This window comes from Varroa destructor, unplaced genomic scaffold (genome assembly GCF_002443255.2).
Source record: "Varroa destructor unplaced genomic scaffold, Vdes_3.0 BEIS01000007.1, whole genome shotgun sequence".
Lineage (NCBI taxonomy): Eukaryota > Metazoa > Arthropoda > Arachnida > Mesostigmata > Varroidae > Varroa > Varroa destructor.
This window is the reverse complement of record NW_019211460.1, coordinates 14,082,274-14,098,718: the sequence shown is the minus strand read 5'-3', so window position 1 is coordinate 14,098,718 and position 16,445 is coordinate 14,082,274. Positions and strand designations below refer to the sequence as shown.

Here is a 16,445-nt window from a genome sequence, read left to right as displayed (position 1 = left end):
GCCCAACTGAATAGGAGAGCTTAATCAAAGTGATGTATACCTGTGTGTATGTCTAGCTGTGTTAATGTGGGTGTAGTTGATGTCTGAGTAGTGCGGCCACGGCACTACTTAATACAACCCGATCAGGCGCCCCTGTCAAGCTCCCAATCTTGGATGACGGTAAACCCCGTTTACCCATCCCAACGTTTGCGCCCAGTAGCTTTCGCGTCGTTGCTCTGCACCTGAGCGAGAGCCAGGTCTCTCCTTTTGTCGATGGTAACTGCTTTGCCGTCTATGGAAGCCTGCATTCGAGAAGCCGAGGAAGCCGATTCAACACTGCCTTACCGGCCACCGCTCGTATCGTAGTAACGATGGCACGACATCCCGAACTGTCAGCCGGTCATATCCTGTGGCCGCTGCTGCCTCGTTGACTGGCCTCGATTGATCCGTTCCTTCATAGAAGATATAGATAACAGGAGGAAAAAACAACTCTCTTGTTTATCTGTAGCCTATTAAACATATTTCGTATTTTAGTCTTCCACTCTCTTTCTTTTTACCTTACCTCTATGTGACTTCTACAGTTTTTTGCCCTCGCGCACGTCCATCTAATACGATGGGAGTGGCCCTATCTTCTTTTCGGTGTAGCCGTTTCATTTCGAGGCTAGCTTTGCATGACAGAAGTGTGTGTCGTTGGGCCGTAAACTGTTAGACGCATTGCTCCAACAAATAGGCCCCTTGCCTAATATATCGCCTAAAGAATTATAATTGTCACGTGAACATCTCAATTTTGTCTCGGTTTTTACTATTGCGATTGTGGAGTGCTGAATTACGGCGTACAGGCGGACGGAGTAAGCGTGTTGATGAAAAGCGTTTGCCAAAAACACGTTACCTTTGGCAATTTAGGAAGTTTTGATGAACCTACAGCATGTAAAATCCGTAATACTCTGGCGAAAAGAGGAAAGTCTCTGAAACGCACACGAAAAACCTTCGACCACTCGCCGACTGCGTATGTTTGTATGCTATAATTTATTACTATACAAGTATAACCGAAGAATGCAAAAATAAGAAAAAAGAAATTGAGATTATTTAGTATTATTAGGCGATATACGACTTGTTGGAGTAATGCATCTAGATTAACCGGCACACGCTTCTGTAAATTGTCTAAAAAAATACTTTCTTGTATCCCGAAAAAATTGGATAGAACTAATCCTATGACCTAAAGCATCTGTATCATCTATATCATATGTGGTATTATCTTCACATTTAGATTCTTAGTTGATGCAGTTACTTTCTTCACCAGCAGGACCTTGCCAATGCAGTTCGTGAAAGTGGGCGCTCTGATTAAAACGTACTGTGAAGAACCTTTCTTCCGTTTTAATTACAACAAGATTGCTTATTCTAAATGGGTTTATGTATCGCTTCCAAAACGCGTTGAAAATACATAGGCTAACAACTGGACAGCCGGTGTTAACACTGACGCTACTAACATCGTAACACATACAATTTGCTTGATTTTTTTTAGACGTTCCTTGTGTATAACTTCAACCACCCATGTCATGCAGTCTTGGAAGTACTCGTTCTTGTCATATCTGTCGCTGATCGTCAACTGAAAATAGCGCAGACAACTTAAAGTTACAAGCGGACATTGAGGGCGTTCGACACTAACCACTTTATATAGCGTATTTTCATTACTTTATTTGTATTAGCTGGTAAGTTGCGCGCATATAAATGTTGGCTAGACGTGTCTGTAGTAACCTTTGGCTATTAGGGGCAAAACACTTAGCGCGGCCATTGTGCTCAACGGTTTTAGCCTTATTAAGAAAAATATCACTCCTAAAATCCTAGGAAATATAAAATATGTCCGGTCGACGCCTCGGAAAAGACATCCTGTCAATAGGAATCTCAACAAGGATTACTCCAGCAGTCCCATTCCAATAATTTGCCGCCTATTTTTTTTTTAATTAAACAATTTTATACCTTGGCCTTCTGACTGCGACGGTGTATGCAGTAAAGTAATCAATACAGACCATAAGCCGCAGTTCTTTGAATGCGCAATGTTCTTCTAAGGTATTTCCCAGAAAAAAAATCACCTGTTAATTTTACTTGAGATGACTTCGTAATTTTCGAAATAATTCTCTTACTCACCAACGCAGCCCTCACGTATTCTTATTCGAGCCTTGTAGCTAGACGAATGAAGTTTCCGGTGCACACTTCTATCGAATCTGCTACTGAAAGATCTGATATTTTTTTGTCTAGGCTAGAAAGCATTTTTTTGCTTTTCGAGTATACAGAGCTTAGCTTACATATCTATCTTTCGAAAAGAATTATTGGTGTCACATAGGTTGTTGCATCAATAAGTCTATCACAATGTAATTGGACAACGTAGTAATAGAATTTAGCATTATTTCGAATGTTGTTGCTACCATTCTCCTGTATCTTCACTTTAATGCCGAAGTTGACACTTGCGATAGCTGTAGATCGTAGAGTGGTGATACGTCTGCTATGGAACAATTCTTAAACTGTCGCACCTCCTAAAAGTAGGCTGTCCGAGGCATTTTTTTTTTCATTATCAAAATCTGACCTGCCTGGGTTTTCTGATCGAACGCAGAATGGCGCTTTTCGGACGTAAAATTCTAGGTGTTAGAAAACTCCAAAATAAGAGGAACAATATGATAAAAGTAGAAATCAGAAAAGCAAATAGATCTGAAAATAAAAACATTTCGTGTAGTTAATATGAGTGAAAGTTACACTACATTCTTTATTGCTTTTGTGACAGTTTGGGCCTCCAAACTTGTACCGTTTGAGAAAGATTTCGAAACGATAAACTCTTAGCTACCACTGTGTACGTGCTCGTACGATCCCTCGTAGTACTCTAGTCCATGCCAGATTAGCTATTCCCATTATGCTAACTTCCGGTACCAACAGGTGAATTACGTGTTGCATCAAGAAATGCTAAACAGTTTCAAACTATTTCAATACCTTCTTGGTAATATACATCATTCTATATATATATATATATATATATATATATATATATATATAGTCGCGAATGAATGTACGTCTTGTTTATTCATGTCAACGAGTATCTACCTGTAGCAGAATCTTTATCCACTTGATTCTCGTGAGAGCGGCACTTACAGCCTCATCCCTCTTGAAGACGTAAAGCGGTACCCCGACAAGCAAATAGTGCATGCTAAAAATACATACAACGCTAACAGTGTGCATCCCGCTACTACGGCCGTGCTCAGCCTCTCTTTCTTCTAGCGGTGTACAGCTGAAGATACGGACGGATCCAAATACCATCCAGGTAAAAATACATACTATTGATGTTTTCGTGACTGAGATTGCTACCACGGCGAAGGTTTGCTTAAATTCGTTGTCGAGGTTAACTACTTACCTCACTGATGCGTGAGCAAGTAAAGCAAATCCAATTGGCAGGGATGCGCGTGTCTAGGGGTAACAGATCATTTGGGGCGTTAAGAGCGCGAACAGTGGCAGGAATAGTAGTGGTAGGGCTCCTGCACTGTTCCGCTTTTCCATTCTTCTCTACAGATGCCATGGCCAGCTAAAAGATGGTCACAGGATGAGTACGTGCTGTGGCAAAGGCCGGGAACAGGGCCTAAAGGGATGCGAGTTGTCTAAACTTCCCGTAGCACATTAAAAGCATTGTAGGTCTTGTCAGTTCTCGGGGCTGCGGCACCAACTGCGGTAGGTAAGCTTCCCAAAATAACCTCTCAGCTTAGTTCGGTTCGTCGTCGTGCACTCAATTGAAGCTCCGGCTCCGCTTCTTCCGAACCCCTCAAACGCACAAAGTAATACGCTAGTGTGCAGTCGCTGCAGTCTCTTTTTCTCTAGGTTCCTGCTCCCATCAACCTCTCCTGGTACGCAGTTTCGGCTTTAGACCCCGCTAGTGTTTGTTCGCCTCCTGCTTACCTAGTGTCTTCCTTAGTTATGGCGGACCCTAGTTCTCTCAAGAGTTCAACTACTAAAATATTTTGATCTTTTCTTGCTTCTCCTGCTCGTCCTACTTATGGGCCCAGTCACCACTCCGTGTCATCCTGTACTTCTTCTTCCACTCTGTCGTTTACTTCTTTCGTTTCTAGTCGAATTCAAATATAGGTCCCTGCGGCCTTCGTCCATCCCTTGGTCTGTCGATCGGTCGCTTTATTGGCGGCAGCGGCGCCAATGCCAGGGTCGTAGTTGTGATCTTTTTTCGCCATATCTCCACCACCAACCCCTCCTTTACCCTGCTCTCCAATGTATTTCCTATCCTAAACTGTTCCTCAGGTGTTTCCACCCGCACATCCCTTCACCTTTCCTCGAGCCCCCGAGCCGCCGTTTTATTTGCCTTATCTAAACCTGCAGCGGTGTGAGAAGGAAGAAAACACTGGGGCATGGGGACGAGAGGAAGAGGATGTCCTAGCAGCGAGCGAAGATCTGCCGCCACTATCGCTCCTTTTGCTCAGCTTAGCGAGGCTAGCACTGACATCGGCCGCTAGCTCGTTCGGACCGCTTTTTGTTAAACGTCCTGAAATGTGCTGCGCTGTTAATTCTGCTTCGAGTCATCCACGCACTCTCCATCTCTCCACCCTCAGCTAGTCCCGGATACCTCTTATATCTCCTTACTCCTGATGAACTACGTCGAAGGAGTAGGAAAAGGGCAAGGGCAGGAGCCAGCCACGCAGGGCAGCCAGCAACTCTGGGGACTTTGTCAGTAGGGAATCACTGGAGGCGACCCGGACGAGCTATTCGGTGGTTGAGTAGCACCGTTGATGATGAAAGATCTCTTTTCCTTAGAGTACTCTTGCTGAGCTTCAACTCGTGCTAATCTTTCTCATCTTCTCCTGCTCGAGCCGCCAGGTTAGTATGTATAATAGGACCTAACGGACCGGTTTCTATTTGACCGTTATAGTTTTACTTGACTAACAATATTTCGAGATATGCATAAGCCCAAATAAACTTTGCTCGCCGATAGAACCTCTCACTGTGAAAATAAAAATCTCTGCATGACTAGCTCAACCTTAATAAACCTAACGTAGTTGGCTGCTAGTAAATAGAAACTAATAAATTCAAATTCTGGTTCGCACTAACAAGTGCTATGAAGGCCTTTTTAATACGTATGTTATAACCCATTCGAGTGTAGAAGAAAACCCGCAAAAAAATAACGCAGCTTAGTTGTCAGAAAGAGAACATAACTTCTATATTTGAGATTATAGTTAATTGATAAATAAATGCTGCCATTCCTTTTCGGTCGCCAACTTTTGCTTAAGAAAGCACGATACGAAAGGGTTCAGTCAACGATAAACGTAATGCAAAGATTTTCGTTTGCTTTATTAGACCGTGAATACGCCTAGATTTAGAAATTCGTTCGCTTAATCTCAACGATGTTCCACAAAATTTCAGTTGTGTAACCTTATGCAATATCTAAGCTTTGCTCGTCAAATAAAGAACCAATTGCTGAAGTACATGAAAGCCTGAAGTGTTCTCCGCTCAGCGGTCCGCAAATTCTCAGGCAAACAAATAGCAGTTTAATGAATACGACTCCCTTGATCTATTCAGCGACGTTTTGCCTAAAATAGAGTTCGACAGACACGCACGTGCAGCTATTAGATTGAGTTGACAAAAGAACGCAGAGGGTAATACGTACAAGTCCGGCTAGGCCTTACTCAATAAAACATGGTTTCGTAACCGTCTCACGCTTACCTCAGTTTGACGTTCTGTCACCTACGAGATCGTACCCTCACTAATGGGGGAATGGCAAGTGAACTTGTCTGACTTGACTGACGGATATACTAGAAGGCTTTGATTCGCTAACCCGTTCGCTGCATTTAGTCTTCGGGTACCTGTTGGCAGTGGGGTGGAGAGCGCATAGGGAGCGCTGTCACCCCTGCATCAGCGTCCTGAGCATCCTTTGTTAGCTCGAACGCTAATACCGCCAATGGCGCATAAGCTATACCGACTAGCGGCAGTGTCAGCGATGCGAAGAATGATAACCATAAAACTGCCTACGTCATTGCTTGCTCCGTTCTCTTCCATCCCCTGCTTCTATGTCAAATTCACCGTTCATTCGTGCTCAAGCTCCGATAAAGCAGGTAGGACTGAACAAGTCCGGATTCGCAATATCGAACAGACTAGACCAACTTCCTGCTAGCTAGAATAGAGCTCTTGCCTTCACAACCCCACTGCCAAGCCACTACCGCTGCAGTGCCTGTAAGGGTAGCACGATGGCTGGCCCTGCCTGTCATCGATCTGGCCGGCGACGAGAACCAGCTAGTGCAGGTTAAAAGAGAGAGGTGGGAGCTACAAAGTCATGCTGTTGCTAGTGGATTGCCAGCAAGCTAATAGGATTTCGCACGCTCCGAAAGCCCCTCGTTGGTGCATGCTCCCACCAGTCTGGACGCCGACGGTTCTTTCAGTAGCTCTTTCATAGTTGTGCTAGCGATATAATTGGGAGCTCGTCTGGACCGATGAATGGGCTGCCCTCCTACCGTAGCCGCTGAGAAGGAGCAAGCTCGGTTTGACCCGCTTGTAGCAACGGTTGTTAGCCATGGCTCTGTTGGGTCCGTGAAGCCGCGGCAGTATCATAGTCCTGCGCTGCGTGGCTGGAACGACATATGTGGTTGAGGAGACACGTTCAGTCCGAAACGCTGAAAGAGGACAACATGGTTACGACCGTCAAGCAGCCGGCAATTTTGAAAATCCTTCATGGATACCACGTTTGCCTGTACAAGAGAGTGTGCGATGTTAGTACCATTCCTCACTATTTGTGTCGCCACTTGAAACTGCCTAAGGGCTTGTAAGGTCCTGTTATGGATCTGGGTCTCGCGCCTCTGCTAGATCCAACCTACAGGCCGAATGCTAGAGTATCGGATTCAATAGCAACGCCTCTTGCTTTCCTGTACTCCGCCACGACCAGAACCACCTAACCGGCTTCTTTCTCGAGCTCGTCGACAACGATGCTTGTGGCTCTTCCATCGATTGGGGGACCACTATGTTACTCCCGAGCACCACCGCACGTCCTGCTCTAATCTGTTCTGTTAAGCGATCCAAGTCTAGCTGAGCAGTAAGGGACCTACGTGCAACCGTTTCGTACATGACCCAATGAACTCGCATTCTCTTCGTTTAGTGGCACGTAGCTGTGTTGGTAAGTGAAGATGAGCATATGCTTTCGTAGAGACGGACTAGTATGCGGCTAAGCATTGCGGTTGAGTGGAGACGGTGAAAGGGACTTTGCGTGACATCCCATAAAACCGCCACAGAATTGACGGAGCTGAAAAATATTCTTCCGTGCTTACTGCAACGTCTTTCAGCCGCTAACGCATTCACTTTTTGTGGTGTATTCACTGTTAGCTAGTGGCCACCCATTGTACCCTAGGATCTCTACAATTGCTACTATTACTGAGGATACTGTTGATCGGCTATTGAGGACAAGCTTCTTTGTATTTGAGCGGAGATACCAGTTTGGTACCCTTTTGCTGTTAGCCTGCTCGAAGCTAACGATCCGAAGTACGGCAGTGCAAAAGCACTTTACTCGAGCGCTACCAAATCAGGGAAGGAATTGATTTCATGGTATATACATGGATGAGTCAAAGATATTTCAAAGTTCTGCATTAAATAAATGTGTCTTACCCTTCTAGCAGTGGCGTCTCACTGGCGGCGCAGGGCTTGCCCGATTATAGGTTTAATTATTACAAGTAATTTGCGGAACATGCCATATTATATGTCTAACTAGTATAGATAACAAATAAAATGATCAGATTTACAGCCTATGCCGGCTGCCGTGAGTGGCTCTTATTGGTGTGACGAACACCGTTCGTCTTTAGATGGCGATCCACAGTGGAATTTTCTGTAATAATGATGCTGATCGATTCTGAGCGTACCCCAACGGAACAGACAGCAGTCAAGGGAGTCATCGTTCTTGTCTTTCCATTCATCCAATAGCGTCACCATCAGCAATTGTAGTGGAAGCAGTAACGGCAGGGGCCAGCGTGCAACTAGCGAAGACTTGACTCCTCGAGGATCCACTCGATCAAAAAGACCGCGGCTGAGAAGCGTCGGGAAACGACAGACAACTCATCCCATTCGTTGAGCACCTACGGACGAACAGGCACTCCTGAACGTAGGTATCATGACGCCGACGTGAGTCCCTGCTATACGTCTGTGTGATCGGCGGACATCGACTGCGGTGCACTTGTGTCTGCTCGAAGTAGCCGGGAGCGACTACAACGGCAAGTCAGTCTGGTGCAATCGGCCTTTGTCTCACACCTGTCCAGGTGAAATCTTTCTCTTTCTGTCCATGAAACGATGAGCACCGATACTCGAAAATGAAGCTTGACGAGAAAGAAGTAACAAGCCCCTATGGAATGGAAGATCTTACAGTAGCGCAACTCACGACTGCTGGCTGCAGAAACGGCAGCAACAGGAGTGACTGTAGAGCTCAATCAAGGTTGTTGCCTGTTTTCTACTGAGGTTGAACTCTGTCCTTCCTTTCGCTTTCTAGGTTAGAAGCCTTAGCTTTTCGGCCATCATGTGAATGACTGGCAGTGATTCTACTGTTTCCGCTACTACGACTATTTGTTGTGTAGCTGCTAATACGGGAGGATGCTGCCGCATCAGCCGCCTCTTCATCAGACGTTTTCGTCGTCTTAACTAGCAGCGGCGTGCTGTACTATCTCTTCTGCCGAGCTCGTGTAGACTAGCAACCCCGCGCGTACAAAGCCACAGACTGCATACAGACAACGAACGCGAGGAAAACAGGGAAGGGCATGTAGGGTTTCCCTGCCTAGGCGGTCTAACTTAATCTAGGTAGGCTAGCCATCGTCTGTTTAGTTGCTGCTGCTGCTGGCGGTAGGACGGCGGGTCACATCGTCTTTGTTCAATGTCTCTATTTGCTTATCGCCCGCCACCGCTCGTCGGTACAGCTGCCTCTCAGGTTGGATAAGGAGTAGAGAAGCTTATGGGGGTCGAAGGATGGTGAGAGGGGCGCCCTCTCCTAACAGTCCCCCGCTTGGTCCGCCGCATTTTGAGTAGTGCCCACCCCAGCTGCCACCGCTTGTACTGCCACTATGGCCAAGGCGACGACGACGATTACTACCGCCTCGCGCATAGTGAGTGCCGCCGATCTTTGAGCCTTCGACCCTACCGACGTGAGGGAAGAGAAGGTTTTCTCTTTCCTTTTCACTCCCGATGCTCTTTAGCTGAAAGGCAGTGGGGAAGGGAAGGGCATTTGAGCCGGATCACTAAGGACTACGGGGTTAGAGAAGAAGGGGAAAAAGCTTGAAAAAGTCGGAAGAGAAAAGAATCAAGGGCTCTACGTGAACGGGGCCAATCTAGCAGCCGGTGACTTTGGGCGACAGTAGCACTCGCTGGCCACAAGAGAAGAAAAGAGAGAGTCTCTTAACGAAACAATCCACTCGCTGCTGCTACCTGAGCTCCTTCCCGCGCTGGCGATGGACGACCGGCGCGTGCCCCGCCGGACAACGCTGCTGCGCTCAGAGAGATCTTTCTTTCTCTCACATTCTTTACAGGCGCTCTGCCTGCTGCTGTTGATTACCCTTCCCCGCGAACCGCTCTCCGTCTCCAGGCAACTGCGTGGCTTGTGCTTACCACCGAAGCCGATAGCACCATCTTCGACTGTGGCTGTGGGGAAAAGGGTCCGATGCCTAACAATTCCCTTATTTTTCCCGTACTCTCTCCATACTGCCCTGTTGCCTCGCGCTGCTTCTGTCAGTTAAACCCTTCGTACCCTCCTCTTCGTCTGCTTCCTTAAGAGGGGGCATTTAGGGAAGAGGGTGAAAGAGAGGGGTTCGTAGAAAGCAGAAGCAAGCAACCATGCTTTGGCCGTAGCGGTGCTCCGGGGGCCACGGCAATGGCGTTGGGTTGATTCGTCGTCTTGACGCTGCTCTCACTCTCCGGCGGTGAAGGTTCCATCCTGCCTCCTCTTTTCCTCCTGGTGTATTCTCATTCCTGTCGCTGAGCCGTTCCGTGTTATGCTGCGCCTGAGGCTGTGTCTGAGCTGCTGCTGCTGCTGCTGCTGCTGCTGCTACTGCTGCTTTTCTTTGGCCCGATTTTGGCGTCTAAGCAGGTCCGCTAGCGCCGGTCTGGCAAAGTAGGGAGGCAACCCCGCAGAAAAGGCGAGCACGGACGCCTCCGGTGGGCAGAAGGCAAAGCAAGGAGTAAAGGAAACTCAAAGCAAAGTAAGGCAAGCTTACAGAGCAGTACATGGGGTGTGGGGTTTTTCAAGGCATTTAGATTTGCACCAGCTAGCTTGAACGAGTTGGAATGGGGCTCCTGTTCGGAGCAGTACACACCCATAACGACGAGTTAGTCATCGGCGTTGTTGGTCACACCAGCTAGTTTCCATGTAGCCGGCGCCAACATTGTTGGTGTTGACATCGGACGAGGTAGTCGTGGCTAAGTAGTCGCTGCTCTCCTTCTTGTGGGATCCTTCCTCTATCCTGCCGTTCTACGATCGCGCCATCCTGCCTGTTTCAGATCCCATCCTTTCGCTCCCTTTGCCCCTCTCACTCAACTGGCGGTGACGTTGCATTTGCCGCGGCCGTCCCAGCAGCGGTCGCGGCCGCTACAGCTGCCGCCGCAATTCCCATCCCAATCACCTGTTAGGGCAGCAGCAGGCAGGGAAACAGGCAGGAAGGCCCCTCGACCGACCGAGCGACCCTTAGTGGTACCAGCTGCAGCAGCAGCATCGCTGTCGTTGTCGTGAAGCGAAGCTAGTGAGCGAGTGAACGACCGAACGGGGCGAAGGCAGCAGCTTCGGTGGGCTACCAGCCACTACATCCATTTTACTGTTCGTTCACTACGACTGTTGTTCGGCCGTCTGCCGTTTGTCTGTCTGTCACCGTCGTCATTGTTGTTTCGTCGTCTCGCCGTTCGTCCGACCCGTACTTCTTTTCGCACTTCCACTTAGTAAGTTTTGTTATTGTTCATAGACAGTCTTGCAGTTCCATTACGGCTACAAGTATTTGCTATAACACTGTTAGTACGGAGCAAACATAGATCGTCGTCTGTGCTGTTCGCACCGCAACAATAATAACAGCAAATCGTAAGAGTACACAATATTATCTTATTGTCTCTACCTTATAAATCTGCTATTGCAATTGCCATTGATAGTGTACCAATAACTACGAGTACTTGTTCCATGTTGGAGATCACACGACATCTAGTTCCAGTGCCCATTCGTGTGTCGTTCGTGCCTCGATTTTTCTTCTGGAATAAATACTGCAACGGTACCGCGACAGCGACCGATTGTCGCTTACCATTGAGGTAACTGCGTCGATTCTATAGTGATTTTGTTTCGACGAAAACAGCGCTTCTGCAAGCAGAGTTCAGGTGCGCGAGTGTATAGTTCTCTTTGTGCGTATATCGCCCGTTTGTGCTGTTCGATGTGTATTCATGTTTGTGAATGAATGACAGGCGGCGGCAGCAGCAGGGAAAAAGCAAAGCAAGAAAAGGCATAAATTAGAGGAATAGCGAGAAAGGCGGATCGGCAACCAGCTGCAAGTGAACGAGGAGGGCTGACGAGAAGCACTATTTATAACAGCTACAGGATCAAAGACGAAAGCCTAACCCTTAGCGGGAAGTAGACCGAAGACAAGTGTTCTACTGCCACGGAGTCAACTGCTGGGTAAGTATCATACCGACTCGTATTGAATCCTTCCATTGAAAACAATATAGTTCACTACGAATTGCTCGCAGTGTGTTCTGCTATCAGGGTCTATCTACTGTATACTGAGTTTATGAAGTGCAGGACCTACACAGCTGTGATGAATGCGTCGGATGTGCAGGAGGCCATCCAACGGCAGCAACGGCAGTGGTAGTCGCAGCCGCAGGCGGAGCCGCCGAAACCGAAGCAACAAGTCTCCCTCTGGCCAGAGCGCTTTGCTTCTGCTTGTCTCTCTACCGCTATCCTGCCTCCGTTGGTTGGAGCGCGGCCGTTTGCGTAGTGGCACGTTGTGGCTTGCCGCTCCTGCCGCCGGCGCCCTCCCGCGCGCCCCACACCCGCTGCTGCCGCTGAATGGTTACCCCCACCCTATGCTCATTCGTCCCTAGCGCCCCCGCCCACCTCCAGTCTTTTGTCCCACTACAGCCAGCCAACTAGCTAGCTAGCGAGCGAGCGAGCGAGCGAGCGAGCGAGCGAACGCTTCCACCACGGTCGTGCTCTGTTAAAGCCGCCGTACGTAGAGTCTGCAGCCTTACCGGCATTAAGACTACAACAGTTACGACCATTCGTGCTGTTTTGAACGTTCATACAGGAACTATTCGCTTAGCGCCACTGTCGTAACTGCCAGCTCCACCTGCTACTCAACCTCGACCCAGCCGCCTGTTGAGCCTATGTGGCCGCCCAAGTAGGTCGTGGTCGTCCAAAGCTAGCGAGTTAAAAACAAAGCAAAAACTCATAGCAAAAGTGGCATCGGCAGGCATCGCTTCCGAACGGTCCCTCTTTCTCTCTTTAGCGTCATACCTTTTCGCGTTAGTGGAGCGGACGACTCACGCAAGCGTTTTGGTCGTCGCCTGATCGAAACTACTTAGCTAGTACGTACGCCCTGCGCGATGCCTCCTTCTAACGTTTCGCATACTAATGCACGTTCAAACGTTCGTACAGTATCCCTAACATGAAAGCTGTGCGAAATGTGTTGTTCCATGTAGAGGGGAACACCTGCAACTTCGACGTTAAGAAGGAACACATTCGCTTGTGGTCCTATAATGTTCGTTGAAGCACTTCGGCAAAGCTGCGTGATTAATTCCTATCAACCGCTACGGTTGTGACAGCCGTACACGTGTTCATCCGACTGGGGGCACAGTCAAATGCGGAATTTGCTACTGTTACTTCAGTTGCTAGCAGTGCACCCGGCTAGCTGCTAGCAAGCTCTCGCAGACACCTCCTAATTTGGTCTATACTACTACATCGTCTTATTCATCATCTAGGAATAAATAGCCGTTTAAGTAGTGCGATAATCAGTAGCTGACGACAAGGAGTATTTACGATAAGGAGATGAGGGGAATAGAGAGGAAAAGGTTCCAACAACGAGTTCATTCGCAGATAGAGTTGGGCGCGGAGACACTAACTAGTGGGTAAGATGTTGTGAGTGAAGTGCAGCGCAGCGAGAAAGAGGATAACGAGTGAAGCCTGCTATGTGATGCGTGTTTTGTGCAGAGTCGGCGCCGCTGAAATATACGATAACCTCATCGTTACTGAGCGCAGACGAGTCGATGAAAAGGTCGTGTTTGTATCGTTCAATACTACTAGTAGACGCGCGAGGATGTGTTTGAAAATGTAGCGTGTTTTTAAGTGATTTTGTGGTTTTACAAAATGTGCGACAACTAAAAGTGACGTCATTTTAGTAATCATCTAAAAAACAAATGGCGATCCAGGTAGTAACTACGATGACAGGCCTGTGGCCATTATTACACGGTCGTGTGAAAAGGTGACGAATACCGAGTGACCCCAGCTCATGTGAGACAGCAATGTTCATCTGTTAAGTCCAAATATCTTAGTATCTGTGTGATGCATCCTGTGGTGCACGTATTTCGGATAGAATAGGTGTCATTGATTCGTGCTGCCGGCGTATCGGATAATTTTCATGCATTTGAGAGTAAACGGCAAGGACTGAATAAAGTCTGCAAACAACTCTAATGAACAGCCATTATACTCATAGTACTCAACAGATGGCGTTGTAGTGTTTCTATTTTAATTCAAGTCGTGTACTTATTCTTCGCTTATACGGTTACCATAATATGCACATGTGTGTCACACGTATGAGATGCCCCTTGAATAGGCGAGTTACTGCCCTTGTATGCGTTGTCATGATGCTCTCGAAGGATTAAAATGCTTACAGATTCCCGATAAGAATCGGCATAACATGCGGAAACACGGACTTCCCTAATGATAAAAAGCACATGTTGGCTTTGTTCATGTGTCAGGCGTTCTTCCTATGCAGACGTTAATAGATTGATGCCCACTCACACCTAAATAAAAGGAATAGGTAGCTAGCAAGCAAGGATCTGCTTGTATGATTATGTCGTGAGAAATCAATACAGCTGCTTCGATGTAGCGCAGATGTGCCTGCTTCATTGGCAAAAAGTCGAACTCCAAGTGCTCATATCTTCAGTGGAAGAGTTGACCTCGACCGAGGCATCTCGGCGCCAGACGGCTTAAAATCGACCCATATTGGGATGAATCGGGCGGCAGTGGGAATAGTCCACCAGATGCTGTTGTCGAGGGTACCTAGAATGCTACTTGGGTTACTCGAAAAACCTGTTTGAATAGTAAATTTAATCCAAACATCAATTAACTGAAAAGAATGCACTTCGAGACATTGCAGATATCTCTATCCATTTGGGTCGGAGTGGACGAATGGTTATTAAATTACCGAGTCTTTTAATTAAAAATCTCATATCTTGCTGTGTGTCCTTCAATTGCCGAATCGCTTGTTCCCAAATAACGGCGTTACTACTGTGACCGCACGTTTCGATTTGTTCATATTATGCAGTTCGAGCAGATATACCCTATATAAACGTCTGAAGTTCCTAATCTTGGTGGTATTGGCATTAACTCATTTAGCCCTCAACATAAATCGAAGTGCCGCTTGGCCCACTTTTGAAGTTCGACCACTCCACTCGTCCTCGAGTTTAGTCCCCTATACAGGCTCTTATTTTTTTATAGATATACATTACAACCCACTGTATTAAATTAAAATTCCTTACAGAAAATTCAGGCACTTGCGACAACCTAACCTAATACTAAACAATACAATTGAGAACTCAACTTACGGAACTATTTTTGAGAGCCAGTACAATTTCGGCGGTTCTAAGAGACACTGCGTTTTCTCTATAAAATTAACGATACACCTTCGATGCTGCTTTTACGGCGACTGCGGTAAGAACGTTTAGCGGAATTCACCGAGCATCTTCCGGTTCCCTTTTCCACTTGAGCGTTGCGGCCATGTCGCAATTTCTCGTTGCACCATGTGATCGCAATTAAAAAAAGTAGCCCGTCTCCAAAAGGGCATAACGTATTTTCGCCGGTTAGTTCCACTGTATCCGTTGTCGGCGTTTGGTAACAACGGAGGTTTTCTCCGTTCGCGAAGACAGCACACGAGTCACGGATAGTTAACCTTTTGACTAAATAGTTGGCGACGTACTCGCTATGTAGACGGTACACCAGTGACTAACGGTTTGCTCGGCTGGCAGATCGGGTTATCACGCAGCTGCAAGGAGGCTGCCTGCTATTCTAAGCCCGGTCCTGACGCCGATCATTGGATAGCCCTTTTCTAACGATCGGCTTTGGTAGGGTGGGTCATGTTGGGTCGAAAGTGGACGCATTTCTCAATAGCTATTATAACGCAGTGGTCTCGAAAGTTTCCGGCAAAGATACCCAACTCGCGTTCCTTTGGCAGCTGTAGATGTGTGGTAGATGCAAAGTGCTTGAACAGATGTTTAATAGAAATGTTCCAGGTGGCGACCACGGTCAATTATCTTTGGCCGGATCTTCGTTTTACTCTGACGGTACTCACCAGAAACTTACCGATTAGAACTGATCGCCCGACCGTTGAAAAGCAGGCAGATCTAATAACTATGCAATTCTTACATGCTATGCTTATATGATCATTTTTTAAAATACTCACCTGCCTGTTGTAGAAGTCATTTTGTACACTGCAAATTTATGTAGCCCTATAGTAATAATATCAATGTTTACCAAACGCTTAACGTGGCCACTCACATGTTTTACGGTTGGAAGATACAGTTCATTTACAGCACGAAGATCAACTTCGCAGTAAATTTCTTCAGACCGGTCAGTATTAGTTTTCGACTACTACGCATATATGAAAGACGACTGAATGCAAACACCCCACTCAACTTTAATTTAACAAAAATAAACGTTATATTGGTAGCTAACACGACATAGACAGCACTAGCCGATTTCTCTGCGTTTGCTTGTATCTCAATTAGATAGAGTCGGTCTATTCAACGGCCGGATGCATCGACAAATCAAGACCTAGTTAAAGAGTTTTTCTCTCGATCGTTGGTAAACGCCTTCATTTGTGATCATGCGCATGGTGCCCTCTTGTCGATTGACCTGCTTGTCCGCTGGGCTTGACGGGGCTTCAACGACAGGCTGATGGGACGAGCAACAGCAGAAGGACGGCAAAGAATTCGAACGTCGCAATGACTTTTCCCAGTTGGGTGGCGATTGACACCAACCACAGAGCACCGCCAGTAGCAGCAAACGCAAATTAGCTATTAGAAGATCCCTATAGTGCTGCTGTTTTGGGTCAGGAACCACTGAACCAGGTCTACGACCAGTAGTATGGTGTTGCCGGTTAGCCAGCGCAGCTGCAAGGGTTACAGAGGTAATGGCCTCGTATTCAGCAAAAGCAGCACCTCGATAAATGGAGTGATTTCACATTCTACTGCCATTATTATTGCTACGACTATTATTGCTATAG

At 47.0% G+C, this 16,445-nt stretch overlaps 1 protein-coding gene across 5 annotated transcripts in view; it reads left to right on the top strand.

The window, feature by feature from the left end:
* The first annotated feature begins 10,042 nt into the window (after window positions 1-10,042).
* LOC111254203 (CUGBP Elav-like family member 5) overlaps window positions 10,043-16,445 on the top strand; it is a 95,113-nt gene continuing 88,710 nt past the window's right edge. Inside the window, exons 1-2 of one of the 5 annotated variants that reach the window (XM_086974715.1) lie at window positions 10,045-10,905; window positions 11,147-11,623. The gene's annotated coding sequence lies outside the window, so the exon portion shown is untranslated. Of the gene's footprint in view, window positions 11,624-16,445 lie in introns of all 5 variants that reach the window. The other 4 variants (XM_086974717.1, XM_086974719.1, XM_022814806.2 and 1 more) reach the window with 4 other exon arrangements.